Source organism: Zosterops lateralis (assembly GCF_965231275.1).
Source record: "Zosterops lateralis genome assembly, chromosome: 10".
Lineage (NCBI taxonomy): Eukaryota > Metazoa > Chordata > Aves > Passeriformes > Zosteropidae > Zosterops > Zosterops lateralis.
The window spans coordinates 18929347-18950212 of NC_139770.1; the positions used below are offsets into that span (position 1 = coordinate 18929347).

Genomic DNA, 20866 nt, shown 5'->3' on the forward strand with positions numbered 1-20866 from the left:
TTTACATTTTATCAGCTCACAGAAGCTCCTCAGGAAGGTACCCAAAGGTCTTCAGAGAGAGAAACACAAGGCTGTGTTCAGCCTCAGGAGCAATCAACAAACCAACATCACAGCCACAGACACAGGGAAGGTGAATAAAGCACGAGAAACACACAGCAAAGTGCAAGAACCAGTGCCAGCATTACCTTGTCCTTTTAAACAATGATTAACTACAGAGGGTGGCAGGCTGTCTGCAGGGTCCCCAGTCAGCCATTGCCAGCATCAGGAAGTCACAGTTCAGCATCTTCCCCTACACAACTGTGACATTTATTATTGCAGACACTGACACAAAGCTGTGTCTGGGGTTTTTTTATTTTTACAAGGGAAACCATGAATGTGGCAATTCTGGGGGGAAACTGACTTCATTCTTGGTTCATCCTAAAGTTTTAGGTGGCTATAGAAACTACGAATGGACCAGCTGAAAAACAGCCACCGATTAGTATTTCCAGACAGCCGTTCTGAGAGCGTTTACCATGTGGCACAAACAAATAAGCCTAATTATTTCAGCTTCCAAAAATCAGTTACTTTTAAGAAATATGCCAGCTGTCTAGCTTTTCAAAATCCAGTTTACTTCTCTAATCAATTTGAAATAGCCTGTCAATCATGCTCTGAATCCTCTGCCTGTCATCAGAACCACTTAGTGCCTAATCACACATTTACCATCTACCTTTGCAGCTCTCCTGGCAAATGTTTCTATTATCAGCTTGCACAATGCAAAAGAAGAAAATGCTCCTTCTTGCTGCTTAGGATGAACCATTACATTGATGATTCAGGCATTATCTGTTTTTTTAAAAAGAATCATAAATGCCATTTGTCACAGTACACCATCCCACTCTTATATTTCTTCACTGAACAAGAAAATGCCTCACCCAGCTGTAATCAGTGAACATCTAATACTTTCAAGACAAACAAGAACATGAATTTTGAATCCCAAGCTAAATCCAATGGCACAAAACAAGCCATATGGGCAAACCTCACATGCTCCTACATTGACATAAGTCAACACTCATCCATCCCCCCCCTACAAATTTTAGACAATAAAATTTCCCAAATTCTTCTGCCCTAAACAGTGCGCAAAGCTACATGCTTGCTTCAGGGGACTCACTTCAGGAGTCACCAAAGTGCAGCCTGATTTTAACAGAATATGAAGCATGTCACAGTCTGTGCAGCATTCCCAGTATCATCCTGGAAAACTGCTACAGAAACCTTCAGTCGTCATCATCCTTTACATAGCTTTATGACCAACTGTTTCCAATCCTGTGTCTGTGTAATTTATGCCATACACTGGCTTGTATTTCCACTCCTTTTTACAGAAAGCATTTTCAAAAGTATTTCCAAGAAAATAAGAAAATATGCATTTTGAAGCGCGATATTTTATCAGTATTGCAATATTTTCATACAAGGCCATTAAAATTACCATGACACTCAAACCCATGCAAGTAAAACTCTTGCATGAAATCTACATTAAAGTCTCCTCCCAAGCATTTGACATTTCTTCCCTTTTTTGCTGCAAAATTTAAGTTCTCTTTTTTAAGAAACAAAATAAATGTATATAATTTACCACTCAAGCCAGAGTTTTTTAAATATACCCCTCTGAATGTGAATCAATGCATCACTCACTGCCTCCCTCCCAGAGGGGAAAGATTAAAGGCTATGTTCAAACACTTCCTGAATGTGATGCACTGCTGGGGCAGTCTTGACCCAAACTACACTCTTTGTCCAACATTTGGAGCACTGAGGTTCTTTATAAGCAGCTCTTTTCTCATCCTTGAAGCTGCTGTCTGTCAAAATCTGCGTGTGTGCTGCTCCAGAGCCTGTCAGCAGAGCTGCACTGCCACAGTATCTTTTCCTGCATATTATTGGTAACTATCTGCCACTAACTCCCAAAACTTTCCTGTATTCCCTGTAACAAACTCCATCTTCTTTAATCTGCTCATAGCTCCTTCACCAAATCACAGAATCACAGAATGTGTAGGTTGGAAGAGACCTTCAAGATCACTGAGTCCAACCCAGCCTTAACACCTCACTAGGTCATGTATCAAGTGCCACATCCAGTTTCCTTTTAAACACATCCAGGGATGGTGACTCCACCACCTCCCCTGGCAGGCTATTCCAATATTTAATCACTCTTTCTGTGAAAAACTTCCTCCTAATATCCAACCTATATTTCCCTTGACGCGGCTTGAAACTGTGTCCTCTCGTTCTGTCAGTTCCTGCCTGGAGGAAGAGACCAACCCCCAGCTGTCTACAGCTACCCTTCAGGAAGTTGTAGAGAGTGATAAGGTCACTTCTGAGTCTCCTTTTCTCCAGGCTAAACAACCCCAGCTCCCTCAGTCATTCTTCGTATGGCTTGTTTTCCAATCCCTTCACCAGCTTTGTTGCCCTTCTCTGGACACGTTCAAGCATCTCAACGTCCTTCCTGAACTGAGGGGCCAGAACTGGACACAGCACTCAGGGTGTGGCCTCACCAGTGCTGAGTCCAGGGGAAGAATGAGCTCCCTGCTCCTGCTGGCCACACCATTCCTGATCCAGACCAGGATGCCATTGGCCCTCTTGGCCACCAGGGCACACTGCTGGCTCCTGTCCAGCTGCTGTCACCATTGTCCCCAGGTCCCTTTCTGCCTGGGCACTGTTCAGCCACGCCGTCCCCAGCCTAGAGCACTGCAGGGGGTTATTGTGGCCAAAATGCAGGACTCGACACTTGGATTCATTAAACTTCATTTTGTTGGACTCTGCCCATCGATCCAACCATTCCAGGTCTCTCTGCAGAGCCCTCCTATCTTCCAAGTGGTCGACACATGCTCCCAGCTTTGTGTCATCCGCAAATTTACCAATGAAAGATTCAATACCCTCATCCATGTCATCAATGAAAATATTGAACAGAGCTGGTCCCAGCACAGATCCCTGAGGGGGGTGTCACCACTGGTGACTGTTAAGATCTTCTTAACAGCCAAAGCAATTGTGTGTATTTTGTGCACACTCCCAAGCTCCTTGAGAGAGCACCTTCACCCTCTGGAACAATTAAAGTACCACCACCTCCTCTGTAGCACCCATCATAAACCATAAACCTAAATCATAAAGCATATGTTAGTGGGTGGCTTAACATTTAATTCCTATGCTCATGTGATGTATGCTTGTGAGCAACACATATCTCACAGTGGTTTTTCCACCTCATTAATTGCCAACATGCTATTGTTGGCCAGAAGACAAAACTGTGGTGAGATGATGAGAATATGCAACTAGAAGTGCCCATAAAGCCAGATAAAAGCCAGACTTAGAACCACATGAATCCACCATGCATTTTTTGGGGCCATAACGTGCAGACACACTTAAAATACAAAGCCTTTATATGTAAAAGATTTTTTTTCTTTTTAATATTTGCAACTTCATCAGAAAAAGCGTCCAAAAAATTCAATTAAAGTCTAGTTTCAAAGTCTCCTATGAGATTGTGAAAATAAAAAAAAGGACACAAGTAAGAAACCTCACAGGACACTTCAGGTTTCATTTGCCTAAGGAGGTTATGGCAAGTGTGTAAACATAAACACTCCCTTGTAAAACCCCTGGAGGAAGCACACTGCATGGGAGACAGTGATTTTGCACACCATGGAGGATTGCTTTTTCTGTTTCTTCACTCCAAGATGTCCACATCTAAAACTAGACAAAAAAAAAAAAAAAAAAAAAAAAAAAAAAAAAAAAAAAAAAAAAAAAAAGCTCAGAAGACAAAAGAAAGCTCTTAGAGAAAATTAAGTCCCCAATCATGAAAACAAAACAATTTAAGTAAATGCCTGCAGCCTAACCCAGGGCACACCTTTACACAGGTACAGACACAGCCTCAGTTACACCAAAGCCACTTCACAGTCTGTTGTTGTCAGACCCTCCCTGCTACCCCTCAATGCCTTTGCCCCAGAACAGGCAGCTTGTTCAGTATGGATTGAATCTCATAAAATCTCATACTCAGTAGTATTTCAGCACTACTGAGTTTACATAACATATTCAAGATACTACAATTAAAAGCCATTAGAGAGAGGAGCATATGTGTTTTAGCCATGTGCACTACTTGTAGTTACCTTTTTGAGAAGATTAAAATTAAGCAGCTTTTGCTTTTCATCTCACTCACATCCTCCCACTACAAATTCTATCTGAGCTAATCCTCCTTCTAGAGACTTCAAAACAGGGCATAAGTATTACAGCTACTTACTGCCAAAATGTGCTGGTTTAATATCCCATTACTATTATAATACCGGCACAATAACTTATTATATGTGACAGCTTTTGCAGTTAGTCAAAGATAGAGCCACTTATTCAGTACTGTTTTTTTCACCACATAAAAATATCTTTGTAAAATTTGTAGAAGAGAAAATTTAAGATCCGTGCTCAGATGCTGATCTGAGACTATGATGCCAGACGAAATAAAAGGCTTGTAAAGTTATTACACATGCTTTTCTCACCCTGTCATTGCCACTGTCAAAGACTTTATGTAAAGTGATCAGTCCAGAAATTCAGGTTACAGTGTTTACAAATGCATTGTTTAGCCCTTAGTTCCCAGCATTTTAAAACACACTTTCACAGAGTTTTCTTTTGTTTTTTAAGGTCCACACTCTGCACGAAGGCCAAGACAATGTCCATCTCAGAACATACTCCCAATGAGAGGTCCATGCCTGTCAAAACGCTCAGGGTTATTTTCCAGTAACCTACAGCACAGAAATACACTAAGAAGTCTGTTCAAGACCCTAAATATATCTAGGTTAAGTATGTGCGATGAACAAGATGCTCCGGGACACGCTAAAGACAGGAGGCATCAGGAAACAGGTGAATTCATAAGTTCACTCTACTCCGGCCACGGAGTATCCCCGACAATGGGTGACAAGTCCCGGCACTCGGAGCCCCGCTCAGCCCCGCTCAGCCCCGCTCAGCCCCGCTCAGCCCCGCTCAGCCCCGCTCCGGCCCCGCTCAGCCCCGCTCCGGCCCCGCTCCGGCCCCGCTCCGGCCCCGCTCAGCCCCGCTCCGGCCCCGCTCCGGCCCCGCTCCGCCCCGCTCCGGCCCCGCTCAGCCCCGCTCAGCCCCGCTCCGGCCCCGCTCCGGCCCCGCTCAGCCCCGCTCAGCCCCGCTCCGGCCCCGCTCAGCCCCGCTCCGGCCCCGCTCAGCCCCGCTCAGCCCCGCTCAGCCCCGCTCCGGCCCCGCTCAGCCCCGCTCAGCCCCGCTCCGGCCCCGCTCAGCCCCGCTCCGGCCCCGCTCAGCCCCGCTCAGCCCCGCTCCGGCCCCGCTCAGCCCCGCTCAGCCCCGCTCAGCCCCGCTCCGGCCCCGCTCAGCCCCGCTCAGCCCCGCTCCGGCCCCGCTCAGCCCCGCTCAGCCCCGCTCCGGCCCCGCTCAGCCCCGCTCAGCCCCGCTCCGGCCCCGCTCAGCCCCGCTCCGGCCCCGCTCCGGCCCCGCTCAGCCCCGCTCAGCCCCGCTCAGCCCCGCTCAGCCCCGCTCCGGCCCCGCTCAGCCCCGCTCCGGCCCCGCTCAGCCCCGCTCCGGCCCCGCTCCGGCCCCGCTCCGGCCCCGCTCAGCCCCGCTCAGCCCCGCTCCGGCCCCGCTCCGGCCCCGCTCAGCCCCGCTCAGCCCCGCTCCGGCCCCGCTCAGCCCCGCTCCGGCCCCGCTCAGCCCCGCTCAGCCCCGCTCCGGCCCCGCTCCGGCCCCGCTCAGCCCCGCTCCGGCCCCGCTACAGCCGGGACGGGCACCCGCCAGCCGGGCTCCGGGCCGGGGACTCGCCGGAGGACTCACCCAGCCAGCCCTCGCCCTGCACTGGGTCACGCACACCGGGTCACACACACCGGGTCACACACACCGGGTCACACACACCGGGTCACACACACCGGGTCGCACACACCGGGTCGCACACACCGGGTCGCACACTCCAGTAACACAGGGCTCGCCTCAGCGGGTCCCGCAGGGCTGACCGGCCCCGAGCCCCGCCGGCCGATCCCCTCCCGCCAGGCCGGCCCGGCCCGAGCCCTCAGGCTCCCGCCACCCCTCTCGGAGCCGGGCTCGGGCCGCGCCCCCGCTGTCCCCGGGCTCGGCGGCAGTGACCGCCCGGCGGCTCCCCCGAGTCCGTACCGGGGCAGGGAGCACCGCGGGCAGACAGAGGCGCGCCGGGACAGCAGAGACTGCGCTCCCCGCCGGACCGCCCCGGGCGGGGTCCCACCTGCCCGCCGGGGGCCGGGCCCGCCCGCAGCCGCCCCTCACCTGCCTGGCCGCGCTCGGCGCCTCCTCCCGGGCCCGCAGCCGGAGCCGGAGCCGCTGTGTCCTCCCGGGGCCGGAGCTGGAGCCGCCGGAGCCGCCACGCCACGGCCGCGGCTCCGCGCCCGCCGAGCGCCCGGCCCGCCCCAGCGCCGCCCCCCGGACACGCCGCCCGCCCGCGCCCCCTGCCGGCCGCCGCCGCCACTGCCACCGCCCGGGCGGCCTCGCACCGCGGGCACGGGACAGGACGGGACGGGGACGGGACGGGACGGGACGGGACGGGACGGGACGGGACTGGACGGGGACGGGACGGGACGGGACGGGACGGGACGGGACGGGACTGGACGGGGACAGGACGGGACGGGACTGGACGGGACGGGACGCGGACGGGGACGGGACGGTCCCACCGCCGATATGGGACGGGGCACCCGCTGCCGCCCCCCGCAAACGTGCCCGCCCGCCGAGGAGCCGGGAAGTGTCAGCCCCCTGAAGCCGCCTTATTTCGCGGCCGCCTTATTTCGCTGCGGAGAGCAGCGAGAGGCTCCGGGGACAGCAGCGGGCACCCAGCCCGAGCTCCCCACGCCGCAGCCCCTTTTTTCAGCTCCCCGCTGGTTTCAGCTGGCAGCGCCGGAGGGGATGGCTGTCAGCCGCCCGGCACGGCCGTGTCCCCAGCTGGGCCAGGGGGGCACTGCCGCTGACTCCGCCGGCACGTCCTGCTGGTATTTGACTCACCGGGGTACGGCTGGAAGCTGTCACGGTCCTTGGGAAGAAATTCCACAAGCTTCAGTACAGAGATATAACAAGTACATTCTCTCGTGCAGCTGATAAAAGTGAATTCATTCCATAACGTGCACAGTACTCCCCAGGATTTGCTCCAAACAAAGCAGTTTCCAGCTAACCAGCCTCCCCTCACAGGAGCCAATTCTGCTCCGCAAGCAGGAGTGCTTGTTCAATCCTGCTAGCTGACCACCTTTCAAATACACCCATTTTTCATGTGTCCCTAAACCAGAGTCTAAAATCAATCCTGCAGATCTGGGGAATGCCCTAATTCCCTTTACACACCTACTCTGGCATGAGAATGCAGAGCCTATGTGAACGCTGGGTGATCAGAAGTGATAGGAAAGATGTGTGCTAATGTCTTTACAAACAATTTGAGGGGTGAAGGTATGAGTGTAAACGTCTTTGAAATGGGTCTTAATGTCTCTGCCAGCTTCAAAAAGCGGGTTCCTTACTGGGCCCAGACAGCTTAGCCCCTGAAACAGACAAGGGTCTGCACACGGATGAGCTTCTGAGCTTTGCGGTAAAATGACGAGTTCAAGGGGGGAATATGTGGAAGGCTGTACCTTCCCAGCAGCTCAGCTGATGGGCAGAGGAAGAGGGCAACGTGCAGCCGGGAGTTCAGGATAAAAGGAGGCTGCGCCATCCGAAACCTCGAGAGAGCAAATGCACGGGGAAATGCCCCAGAGGACTCTCTCCCTTTCTTCGAGTAAAGTTGCAGGACTCGTCTGTCTCCTTTGTGGCTCTGGCTTATCACACAGTGATTTTCTGTACAAAAGCAATGCACTGTCACTAAACATTTGGCAGCAGTGTCCTTTGTTGCAGTAAGGAGGCACCTCAAAGGATGTCTGTGGTTCTCCTACTCCTGTGGTTCCCCGTGCAGCCCTGGATACTTCTGCCAGCTTCCAACTGTGCTGTCACACGGCTCTGCCAGAGCAGCAGACACACTTATCTCTGTGTCCCCTGCTCTTGGGTCACGGTGACCGGTGATCACAGCCCTGCAAACAGCAGCGTGGAGCCAAACTTTCATTCTTTAATGTTGCACATACAAAGAGTCAACATACCCCGGAAAAAAACTGGGCATGGTTTCCTGGCTAAACTTGTGCTTTTGCATAACTGATATGATTTCACCTGGAAATGTGCTGAGGTTCTCCAACTTTTCTGTTTGGGATAAGAAGTAGGAATTAATCTAGTTTTAACCAACAGACTGCAGAGCAGTGTGGGAAGGGGTTGTTCAGCTGCAGATCAGAAGAATGGAGCCTTTACCCACTGCTGCTCTCCAAAAGCCATCCCCAGAGCTGCTCAGCAGCCTGCAAACGACTGCTGCACATCAAATGCAGGCGCAGCTGTTCTTCCCTGCTACCAGCATCACATCAGATTAGAGCTAATTGATCACAACAATTTTCTTATTTTGTATAAAACCAGTGTCAACCATCTGAAAAAGAATGGCTGGTAAAGGAGTAGAAGACAAACTATGGGCCCCTAGACATGGTCAGTGAGTTCTGAGTGCAGTTCACCAGATCACTTTAGAGCATCTCAGGATAGCAAAATGTCCAACCATAGCACAAAGAAATCTGGCCTTCCCCTAGCCAGAAAGCAGAAGACATACTTTACAGAACAATTATTTCTCTATGGAAACAGTGATTTGCCATGATGGCAAATGTTTGCCAGGGCAGTCGCCTTTCCACATCCCTCCAAAACAAAGTGCAGTTCAAAAAGGATTTAGGATTCAGAAACTGTCAATCTGTTCTCCATGGAATAAAAGGGTTTAATTTTCTTCAAAGGATGCTTTTGCTTTGGAAAATAAAATGTGCCTGCTTATACACACAAAAGAAATCAACTTCCTTAGAGATAGTCATTATGACATTTATAAAACAATTTACTGTGTACTCCAAGTTGTTAATACCCTGAGAAATTCTCTGCAGAAACCACATACAAGTGGATTTTAAAGACAAAATTAGAGATGAACTGAATAGTCACAGAGCAGAGCAACTGCAGCTCCTGTCCTTGGGTCTGAGTCACTCTCAGCCCCACCTTATCACCTCACTTGATACTCTGGTCAAATGGATTTACTTTCTGCTATACATACCATTATACATCAAATGATAGTGCAAGTAACATTTGATAGTGCCAAGATTTGTGCTTCTGTCCTTTCAGTAGCTACAAATTAGCTACAAACTATCAAATGTTTTGTTGCATTAACCAGACAGTAGCCCTGAGCATGTCTGGATGTTAGAAGTGTGTGGTCATTCACTACCACCATCGAACCATGGCCGAGACAATCCACTGTTACATATGGTCAGAGCACTGCACTGTTCCTCTGGCTGACCTCAATCCCGAGAGGAAAGCTGACAACCTGAGTTAGAGATGATGGGTCATGGTGAAATGCAGCCCCACCAGACCGGGAGCTGTTGGGGGATAGGATCTTTCCTTTTGTTTCTTTCTCCTCACGGAATTTTGTCCCATAGGTTGCTAGGAAACAATAACTATCAATACTTAAGAGAGAGAAAAAAGAAGTTGCCCTAGGAAGGGTGCAGCTGGCTACTCTTATCTGAGATTTTTTTCTCTGAGGGGCAGAGATACCACGAGAACAGGACTGGGAAAATGGGGTTGTGTGCAGCTCCTGTCTCTCTTGCTCTCTGGGCATTTGGAGAAGGAGGCTGCAGCCATTGTGGGAAGAATTCAGCACCTCTGTGGGGTTCTGTCTTCTGCTTTCTTCTACCATGAGTGGAGCCCTGCTCATTGCACTGGACCTTAACAGCCTACCTCAGCAAAAAAGGACCCTTTCCATCTGTTTGGGTGCCTCAGGGGAACCCACAGGGACTCCAAACCCCTCCCAGAGGACGTGTTTCCCCGGTTGTGTGCAGCAGCTGCTGTGGAAGAGCCCCACTACCCAGCTCTGCTGAGTTTTGCCACTGATCTGAGTTTCTGCTGCATCATAGCTCTGCATCCCCTCGGGTTTATGGTTCTTTCTCTAACCCGAGATTCCAGGCTGGTGGTTCATGTGGGTGTGAGGGAGTGTTTTTCCCTCTTCCACCTCTGAAGGTTTCAGGTCTGAGTCTGTGCTTGGCATGAGAATGATGTGGAGTCTCAAGGACTTGGTTTTCTTGGTTTCTCGCATTATTTATTAATTCTTGTCTTACAAGTCCTTTGTGTCCTGCCATGATGTTCACAGCAGCTTGGACACGATGTGACTCCCCCATGATGGGAGGTCACTGTGCCTTTATACAGATAACTACATGTCTATTATTTACAATTCTGTGCCAATGCCTAACACCCATGCATGAAGGGTCATTTCTACTTTGACCCAATTGTATCAAACTACCCTGCAGAAGATGGATGCCAAAGGAGAAGGAGAAGGACTCAGGGTTCCACTCTAATTCCACCATCTTGTCTCCTTGCATCCACATTCTAAAAATCCCAAAACTACAAAACTTTCTATCTGGTGATAACTACACTACTGTCTGTTACACATTTGTGACTTGCAATTCTTCTCTGTGTTAGAAGTTTTTCACATGGACCAAAATCAAAGACTGTGTCTTCCTGGGCTCTGTGCCAGGCAAACCACCCTGGCCAGACCGCAGACCCTCTTTCTTGGGTCCCAGGCCTCTCTACTAAGGTCTGTGACTTTCCAGGGTACCCAGAGGGATGCCCTGGACTCCAACACACCCCCTGTCCAGCCCTGCAGTTCCAACTACAGCTGAGGAGTTTCTGATATATCTCATCTACCACTGCAGAACTTTGCTCATCCCTGCTTTCCCAGCTCACTGCTCTGAGGTCCCTGCTGCAGCCCCTTTGCTATCCGGAGGGGCCCTGGGAGCAGCCGCCACTGCAGGTCCATAGAGGAAACCCCTTGTCCCTTCCTCCCTCTCTGCTGGCCGCCATTGTCCGAGCGGCCCCGAGCCCGCCCCACAGCGCCCCCTGCAGCCGCGGGGGAGTCATGGCAGTGCCTGCCTGGCCGGGAGCCATCAGCGCCCCTGGTGGCTGTGCCCGGAACTGCACCCACGGGGACAGCGCTTTAAGAGCGGGAAGAGAATGTTCATTGGGGTGTCTGTTCTTGCTTGTTGTTGCTTGTTTGCCTTGTCACACATGCACACACTAGTAAAGAACTGTTATTTCTTTTCCCATATCTTTGCCTGAAAGCCCCTTAATTTCAAAATTATAACGATTTGGGGGGAAGGGAGTCATATTTTCTATTCCAGAGGTGGTGCCCACCTTCCTTGGCAGACACTTGCCTTTCAAACCAAGACAGGAGGACAGTTCTAAACTAATTGTTTGCTTAGATTTTCAAGCTCATGGTCATAATGTTGTTGTTGTTGTTGTAGTTGTTGTTTTGGGAATTATGTATATTCCAACAGTTAGGTGGGGTTTTTTCTCTCTCTCATTTATTTCTAGTCACTGAGTCATAGCTCCACGTCTTTCTGTTTACCAGCTTTGAATTGGAGATCCTTGGGAGAAGCAAGGGGTTAGTTCATAACTGTCCTGCAGACAAATTCTAACACACATAGTACACAATCAATTAGATTTCATAGCATAAAATAATTAATTTTTCTATTTCTTATTCATTTTCGTATTTCTAATAGCTAATACTTCTGCAAGAAATGAGAATCAGGGAGTAAGCTCAAAGATTTTACCCAAAATACCAGCTAGTTCCCATCTACTGCTTGATAGATGAGTTTACAGCCATTTTTGTGCATAAAGAAAGGTTGTGAGCACTTCTAAGCAATTGTATCCTTGAATTGTGTGAGAGTATTTTATAGGAAGTAATATTTGCATGAGCTTGTTTCACTTCTAGGGTTATTTTTTCACTAACAGTTTCAGACCATCTAAGTCTGTGGGTGGGGGTTTTTTCTTCTTTTAGGAACAGAGGAGCTTCAGTGATCTGAAGCATTTTTTCAGTTTCATTGTTTGACTTGGGGTGGATTTCTCAGCTACACGCCTGGATGCTTCAGAGAGTCCTCTCTCTCCATCTAGTAAAAGGTGACATTCTTAGCAAGCACTATTTTCATTTTGCTAATTACTGGCTGAGATGCTTTGTGTTTCAGTCTTGCTGCTTTTAAGTATATTACAGAAACTGCCAGGTCTGGAAAGAAACCCTTTTGAAAACAGTTATTTATGCCTCTTTTCACCACCACATACCCAAAGTCTGATGTCACCTCTTCCAGCTGCTTTGTGCATATTCCTGTGTCATTCCAGGTGTCGTGTGGTGCATTATCTGTCCAATCCCTGACAAAGTTACCCCTGATTTTATGGCTTTGAGTGCCTTGATGACTCATATATTTTTAAGAACTGTATTCCTGTAACTTGCTAGGATGAAAATATCATTACCCATTAAATTACCAGACTCCAAGTCTCACTGGATCTTTTGGAATCTTTTAATAATGTTGTAATTGTTGATCTGGATATGGTGCCACAACCACTCACAGAGGTTTCTGTAACTCTTCTGTTGCATAAAGAAGCTTCTGTTTTCCTTTGAGGCTGTCTATTATCTTATTCATCAGCATTTCTACATATGTGGCTTTAGAGCATTTAAATTATCTCTGCAGGGAGTCACTCAATCCAACCGTCAAAGATGCTATTTTGCAGAATATCATGATCATGTTAAATGTTATGTTTTCATCTCTTGCTATCAGGCTTTACTTCCTGATAATATCATCACTCAGCCTCATCAGTTTCAGCAGTAATCAAGCAATCAGTAATTAAAGCACACACTAGGAATATTACCACAAACCTTGTTATTTTCCTCTTTCACAGGTTGATTAAATCCCAAATAATAATTACAAATTCTACATTGTTTCTAGGTGAAGAAAGATACAGAAGAAAATGCCTTTTCTGGCTGTACATACCAATATTGCCCTTTCTTCTGGATAACATCATAACCCCATTTATTTTTCAGAGTGAACAGAAGAGTGCTGTTTGCTCATGACTCTGTGTCCTGGAGGATATAACACTCCTTCATTTGGAAAATCACTGATTTATTTGAAGGATTTAAAAAATAAATTAGGACCTCTGAGCAAATATAACTTGGACGGTTAGTCTGGCCTATTACTTCCTCATCCTTATTTTTTCCACATCCCACTGCCATGAAGCTGGATGCAGATCAACCACTGGATTAAAATACAGGCCTCTGATCCCAGCAGGTCTGTGTTTTATCCCAGCAGGAGCCACAAAAGCATTGCCAGTGCATGGCAGAATGGCAAAGACCAGTGAAGTCACCCAACAGCACCACAGTCAGCTACCTGCAAAGTTAGTTTAGCACTCATGGGGCAGCAATCACCACACAGCAATGTTGCCCATCACACTTCAGCTGTGCTTTTTCTAAGTGTACAGTGACATATTTTGAAGAAAAGAGCTTATTGTCATTTCTTTATGAAGAAATTGCTGTAAGCAGCAATAACCACAAATTTAAGCTGAAGCTAACCACAAATTTAAGTTGAAGCTTTTGAAAGAGGAAATATGTGGGACCACACTGGGGGAGGAATGTAGGCAATAGATAAATGCTTTATAAGTACACAAATAAAACACTTATATTGTGCATTTCTCATTTCTCCCCAGCAGAAAACCAAATGCCGTTTCCCACTGCAGAGGTTCAGCAGTAATCTTCATTGCCCAATTTCTCCAGTATGGACTTGCTAGCATGAGACACAGCAGGAGAACCATAGCTCTCATTTTGGTCAGTGTCTCGGGAGAAAAAGTTTAGGTGGCTTCTTTATTTTGGCATAACACTTTATAACACATCATACTTCAGTTCTGATCAAAGGGCTCTTGTTCATAACTCACACTTCAAAGCAGTTTTAAATGAGACCCTGCACTTATTTAAGAGCATAAACAAGTGACTCAAACTCTAGGTTTTGCTACCATCTAAGATCTTTTAATGAATATCTGTTGCATTGATAATCAGTAATTGTATTCATAGACTTTTATCCAGGTGTTATTCTGAATGCCTATCTAGGTTTGAACAGCACATATAATGAGATGTGACAGACAACTTTGGGACAGCCTTAGGCCAAAATTAAATGTTAAGGAACTTTCCTCTTAGAAACTCTGCTTTGTCTCTCCAAATAATAAAGCTATGGGACGGAAACCAACTCGGAGGGAGCACCCCCCTTTGCCTCTCTGATAGGTGCACTATTTGGCCAGCTTACTATTTCACCTATTTAAAGCTCCATTTAGTAATTTTCCACTAGAATTAGCTTCTGAAAAGAAACTCCACAAAGGGTTCAGCATAGTCCTCTGAAATACAGGTCTCAGATTGTCTGAATATGTATCATTGCTTTTATTTGCATTTCAAACAATGCAGATGAAAGTACAAATGCCCAAAAAGGCGGCAGGTGCATAGAAAATCCTTAAAAACAACCCTTTAAATAACTGCATCCATACACAGCTACTCTCCAGTGTCATTTATGATCCCAAACAGCTCCTTCTGTCTCCCTGGAATAAGGCAAGCCATTCTTCCAGCACTTAATTGGTTCTAGGGGTAACCAAGTCCAGCTGCTCTGTCTGGCAAAGCAGCACAGCTGCCTTCTCTCAGTCCAGAGGAGCCGAGGACAGGGGGAAAATGGAAAGTACCCATCACTTCAAGAGCTCCATTCCCAGGGTCTCACATACCTGACTAGAATCCAGATCAGCATTTTAAACAGATCCTTTAGGAGCAGCAATCAGCTTCCTAGGCAACCAGAGTGGCCACATTGCTGGCTGCTAACATGAAGATAGGAGGAAGGGGAGGGGGTGTGAAAATACATATATATACACACACAAATATATATATATATATGTATATATAAAAAAGATTGCCCTTATATGCTTACAGGAGGGTTTCCTAGTTCATAAATATTCTTGCTGCAAGCTGTGATTTTAGTTAAATTCAGACTCAACTTGCCAGAGATGTAGGCAGTAAAGTTATTCCAAGTGACAGCTCTTAGCCCTTCTGTTGCTGGGTGAGTTAGGATCAGATGGTGAGATGCCAGCAAAACTGGCTTTAGTGTCTGAATGCTTCCTGTCATCTGAGGAATTCCCAGGTATCTTGCTGGGGAAGAATTCTGGCAGTACAAAACTAAAAAGTTGTCCATAAAGTTGGGAAAGTTTTAAGCACATGATATTATTTCCCTGTTGCATTTAGTTCTCAAGGAAACCACTAACTTAAAAAGTAAAACTGGGGAAACCTACCTGGAAAAATAGTCTTCAGCAAGGACAACATCACTTCCAGCTTCCTTATTGCTCCATTCTCTGATGCACATCAAAACAGCAAGACATGAAAAGTGGTGGCTGTTTCCTCCTGAGTCCCTGTTCTTCCATTTAAATCAATGTTCTTCAATTTAAATCAAGGGCACTTGTATGTCCCACACCGCTGTCCAAAAGGTGAACTTGGGAAAAGCCTTGGAATACTTTATGGACACACACACAGAGAAGCTGGTGTTGACATAGAGATATTTTTCATACTATTCTTTGTCACCAGAGAGGCAAAGAAGTCATATGGAACAGGAATGTCAGTCCCCTTAGGCTGTAGGCACTAACACTGCTTTGCATCAAAGCCAGTAGGTACAGCCTCATTTGGCATCCAGACCTGATGCTCCATCAGGAAACAATGTGTACCTGAACACAGAAAACATGGGTGGATGTAGAAGAAAAGACATTCAAATAAGAATATTAAGTTATTGCTACTTGAAATATGAATAACACCAAATAATTTAAGTATCTGAGTATCTTAGCATCCTATTTCTGTGCACAAATGCATTGGCTGAGAATGCAAGACACATATATAGTCTGGAGCCATGTCCTAATTTAAGTAGAGATAAATAGCACTGCAAGATCCACTCTCCCAAAATTTTAATTCTTCCTGCTTATAATTATGTCCTGACTGACATATTGTGAATCAGCAGAAGACACACACACGTACATGCACATCCTGCTGTACCAGATGAACTTCCAGCATGAACATGTGTAATTGCTCCAAGGCAAGAATAGCAACATACTAGGCAGTTATAAAGCCAGACGCTACAATATAATTTATTTCTAGTTGCATTTGATACTCATGTCAGGATACACCTCACTTTCAGAGTTCAATTCTTCTGCATTGACATACAGAAGGCACTACCCCAGTGTGTAGGAACAAATAAGGAAGTGCGTAGAGATGAACGAGTCGTGGAGTATTTTCTCAGTGTGTCAGAGGAAAAACAGTCAGTCTGGCTAAGCCAGGTTTCTCTGTTTTTTACCCACATATGGTGAGGATTTCAAGAATTAATTTTCTCCTCACTATTTAATGTTTGTCAAAGGAACAAATCCAGTAACCTTAAAAGTAGCTCCAGTCTGATGAGGACTTGCTCTCAGACAAGGAAGTGAAAAAGCCATATTTTAATACTTGATTCAGCCTGCAGGAACTTGCTGTGAACAGCAGTTACAAGCAGGGAACAGACAGTATTCCCAAAATATCTAAAAAACTGCACTTGTAGCACTGTCTGATTCCTTTTGGTTTCTCCTGTTCTTACAGATCTTTGCTTTTGAGTACATTCTGTGAAGAAAAGAAAATCCTCCATTCTACTCAATACCCTTAGGCAGTTAATTCTTAAATCTTCTGGTGCCTTTGGGTGGGGGAACCAGTGAGGCTGGGCAGCATTGTTAGGGTCTGTTAGCACCCTTAGGCCACGGCACTATTTCCTCTCCATACGAGTAACATTTCTTGTTCACAGCCATTCACAGAAGCACCTTCCTCAGTGAATTGCGTGGTGCAATAATCACTTCTTTTAATATTCTACAAAGAGCTTCCCTGGCTCTGAACAATCAGGTCTTACAAGATTTCCACTATCAGTTCAGATACATGTGAAGCATGGCAAACACCAACAAGAGAGGCAAGAGCCAAGATGCTGAGCTGGGATGTGGTGCTGGGTCAGGAGAACGACACTTTCCCACAGCTTAAGGTCCAGCATGTGCATTGTGATGGCAGCAAACTTTATTTCAGTGGGTCTGATGATGGCTGGAAAAAAAACTGTAACTTTTAGAATGCTCTGTAAAATTATAAATGCTAAAAACACATCTTGGAGATTACCCTTTATTGTGTATATCATGAGGGGAAATTTAATTTTTATATTTTTAGTATATTAAAGACAGCGTTTTTGAGGGGGTTTTTAGGTTAAATGAACAAATTATCAGGCCAAATGATGGTCCTAGAGGTCACCTCTATCTTGCTGAATGCAGACTATCAGCATTCAGTGTTAATGAAGAATGCCTGTCAGTGTAAATCATTTGTCATTGTCACTCTGAGGATTCACTTGTTTTCTTCCTTTTCAGAAAAACAGATGTCTTTGTCTTGTTAGTTTTTGCATACAGCTAACTAGCATGTTTCAAGGGCAGGACAAGATCAAGCAAAGATGGGAGGGGTATTGAGCCAGGAATGTGAGAGAGGCAAATAATGTTGTGCAGTGTGTGATGATAAAAAGAGGCCATTTGATCACAGCCACTGCAGAGAGCAGCTAAATAGCACAAGTCCTGTGGGTGAGCATCAGATTGCCCATAATGAAAAGAATTAGCCAAGCAACGACCCAAACACTCATTAGCTCAAGTACATGTCTGAAAACAAACATATCCATATGCATGGAGATGTCAGGAAGGATTAATCCCACAATCTCAAGTGAAGAGCAACCCAGCTGCAGCAGATTGAAGAGCTTCATTTTCAGCTATTGGACAGACAGGGAGAATTTTACTACTACTACTACCCAGAAAAGCTGTGTATCCCCTCAAAACCGAATTAGGGAACACATCTGAGGGATCACAGGTCCTATCTAAGAATCTGGACCTGAGGGATCCACCAAAATACCTCCTCACACATAGCATGGTAAGGAACACATGCCAGGGGCCTTACCAACCAGACAGGCAGGGCATGAATACTCTGTCTGACACTTAGACAAAGGTGTACAGACAACTCCCTGTGTGGAACCTCCCCTCCATGTCTGTGGTGTGGGAAAACTGGGGGTTGGATGTGTATCCCAAGACCAAACATCTATATACATTGTAAACTGCAGCCCAAATGGGGAGAAAATACAGCAACTCTCTCTCACTGACTGTCATTCAAGTGAGCTCTGGCTGCTTTTGCAGCTGCAGGAAACCAGGGGCTTGTTTTCCTGACAGCCTTCAAGTGAAGAGAGTTTTCTATTTTGAGAATACCCTTCCTCATTCCTAGTAGTTTGATATTTCTTTTCAGAAGCTTGAAAGTAATATTAGCCACTGAAATTTGTCTATTTTTTTGCCTTAAAAACTGAAGTTCTAAAATTGAATTTGAACTTGAAACAACATTTAAGTGATTTTTTTTTTTTCCCCATGCAATGGCAATCTTAGTAGATTCTGAGAGTTTTTAAAGAAGTCTATATTGGCTGTGCTTATTTTGCGGGCTGATTTCAGACTCACAAAAAGAGCTCTCTCATTCCCTAGTGACCTCAGTGGGGTTATTTCAGGTTTACATCAGCATGAATAAGAGGAGGAGAATTAGCCCTTTTAAAAAGCAAGATAGCAATGCAAGCCCCTTGCCCACAGTCAAGTGCAAGTTCTGAATGAAGAAAGCATTCTTACATTTATTACGTATTTGAGTTTCTACTGAATTCTGCTAATATTAGGTACATGTTTAAAGACTTTTTAAAAAATCCTTTAGATGGGCTCAGATATAAAGCAAGCTGCTTCTCATATTCTATTCTCAATTTTTAGTCCACCTCCCTGCAGGAGAAGTAAAACCAAGCCAGGTGGGAATTATGGAGATGACCTGAGGTGTCTCAAAAAAAAAAACAATCAAAATTTGACACGCCAACTATGCCAGGTGACTCCAGTAAATCCTTTTAAGACTTTATGGCCCTTTAGAGGGACCATGCACAGTTGGGTAAAAGGACAACTAAAACCTGCACAGGGTGTGCTATGAAACTTTAGTATCTCTTTTTCTGGCGGCTTGTATATATAGAGGTAAAACCACTGTATAAGTGTTGGGTTTATGTGTTAAACCTTCTCTGAGTAAAATGAGACTGCACTGTTTGCATGTGGGTTTTTTATTTGCTATCTTGCACACACCAGGAGCAAATGCTTGTTTCTTAGCAGACTATAAAATAATATGTGTTTATTGAGGGGTACTGTCTAATGTTTAGAGACCCCTACTTACAGTGTATTGTAAGTATGTTTTCTTTTGGATTTTTCTACTCTGACAGATTAGAAACCCTCTGCAGCAGTGAAAATATTGAACTGTAGACTTTTAGTAAACCTTCTGATGTGGTTTAATCTGTTCCAGCTGAAACCAGGGCACCTTCAAACTTTTACACTGAATAAACTGTTAATTAACTGTAGCAGTCTTCAGTATAGTAACAGCTTCCTCACTGAAATTGCTAAATAAGCACTAGAATTGGTAAAAGACACTATTTCCCAAAAGTCTACACTAACAGTCTTGGGTGTATTGTTTTCCCACTCAAATGTACATAATTACTCACTCTTATAACAAACGTGCAGTTCGTAGTCCAGTCAGTACAAGCTTCACTGCACTTTAGGTCCTCATGATACTGAATCTCATAATTCAAGCCTTTAAAATCTAATTAATCTCAGCATTTGTCACAGCAGGCAAAACTGAGTGATGGCCTGTTTTGTCCTCAGCCAATAGATGGGTGAGTATTAAACCACATGGAGAAGAGAAAGCTAATTTACCACCCTGCATGCTTAAACAAATAAGCTGATTAAAAGAGACAGTGATTTTGTGTGACTTTCCTACAGCTACTAAATAAAAAAAATGACAGTTTTCCCCTCTGGTTTTAAAGCAAAATATTTCAGTTCTGAACAAAGGAGATGGGTAAACAAGTGGCTTTGAGGACAAGAGGAAAGCATTGCTATTCTTTGCAGTGAATGCCCTAAAGCTGAAAGCAGAACACGCTCATTGTATCCATGATCCTGCTGTCTCCCTAAGGCACAAAGGGATGGCACAGGGGCTCGTACAACTTTGACTGCAGCCAAGTAGCAGGGATCCCAGTGGAGTTCCCATGGAGCTTTCATCAGAAATGGAGATTCACGGTGTGTTTAATCTCATCCCCTAAAGACTTTGCTCTGTGTCAGACAGCAGTGGTGCATAAAGATTAGAGCTGCAGTCTGGCAAACTGGGTCTAAAGTTGCACAGTTTAGTGTAAACCAGTACAAACACACACATCCTGCCCCCCCAGCCCCCCCCCCAAAAAAAAACCAAAAAAAAAAAACCTAAACAAACAACAAAAAATCCAACCCAAAGTTAGGAGAAATTGAAGAAAGATCACACTTCAACCCACCAAATACAGAGTCAGAATTAGGATACCTCTGCCTTTGCTCATCAAAACATTGTTCTTACAGGACAAACTCCTGTTGGAGCTGCAGCCTGTTTGTCACATGTGATTATGTCCAGTTCCTGCCCTCAATGTCAACAGAACATGGGCACAAAGGCATTCATTAGTGAGCTCCCTGGTAAAACACAGATGAAACTTCACACAGGAGTGGTATATTGAAGAATTTCTTGCCTGGAGAGAAAGACGTTCATTGTCTGACTGCTCTAAAAAATCTGAACGTGGTCAGGTCAGCCAGATCTGCCCACAAGGTTACAGTTTTAACTTTTAAGATTCCAGGTAGTACATCTGAAACAGCTGTTCTACAAATTTTCTCTTTTAAAAGGCAGTGTAAAAAAAAGACTTCCCTTACTCTCTCAGCCTTGCCTCTAATTATTTCATTTTCTCTTTGTATATTTCACTCTTCTGATACAAGTTACAGCTGAGACATTGTTATGTTAACCTAGAATTTCACAGGGTCACTAAACTCCTCCTGTCCATGTCATCCTGCAGAATTTTACCTTCAG

The 20866-nt window shown here is 45.9% G+C and overlaps 1 protein-coding gene across 3 annotated transcripts in view; it reads right to left on the reverse strand.

Moving 5' to 3' along the window:
- The window catches only part of PXYLP1 (2-phosphoxylose phosphatase 1), an 84884-nt gene that overhangs the window by 44726 nt on the left and 19292 nt on the right, over positions 1-20866 (reverse strand). The window contains exon 2 of one of the 3 annotated variants that reach the window (XM_083868402.1): positions 15202-15627. The exons of 1 other annotated variant lie outside the window; for it this stretch is intronic. The gene's annotated coding sequence lies outside the window, so the exon portion shown is untranslated. Of the gene's footprint in view, positions 1-6264; positions 6334-15201; positions 15628-20866 lie in introns of those variants that run through there. One more of the 3 variants, XM_083868405.1, reaches the window with a different exon arrangement.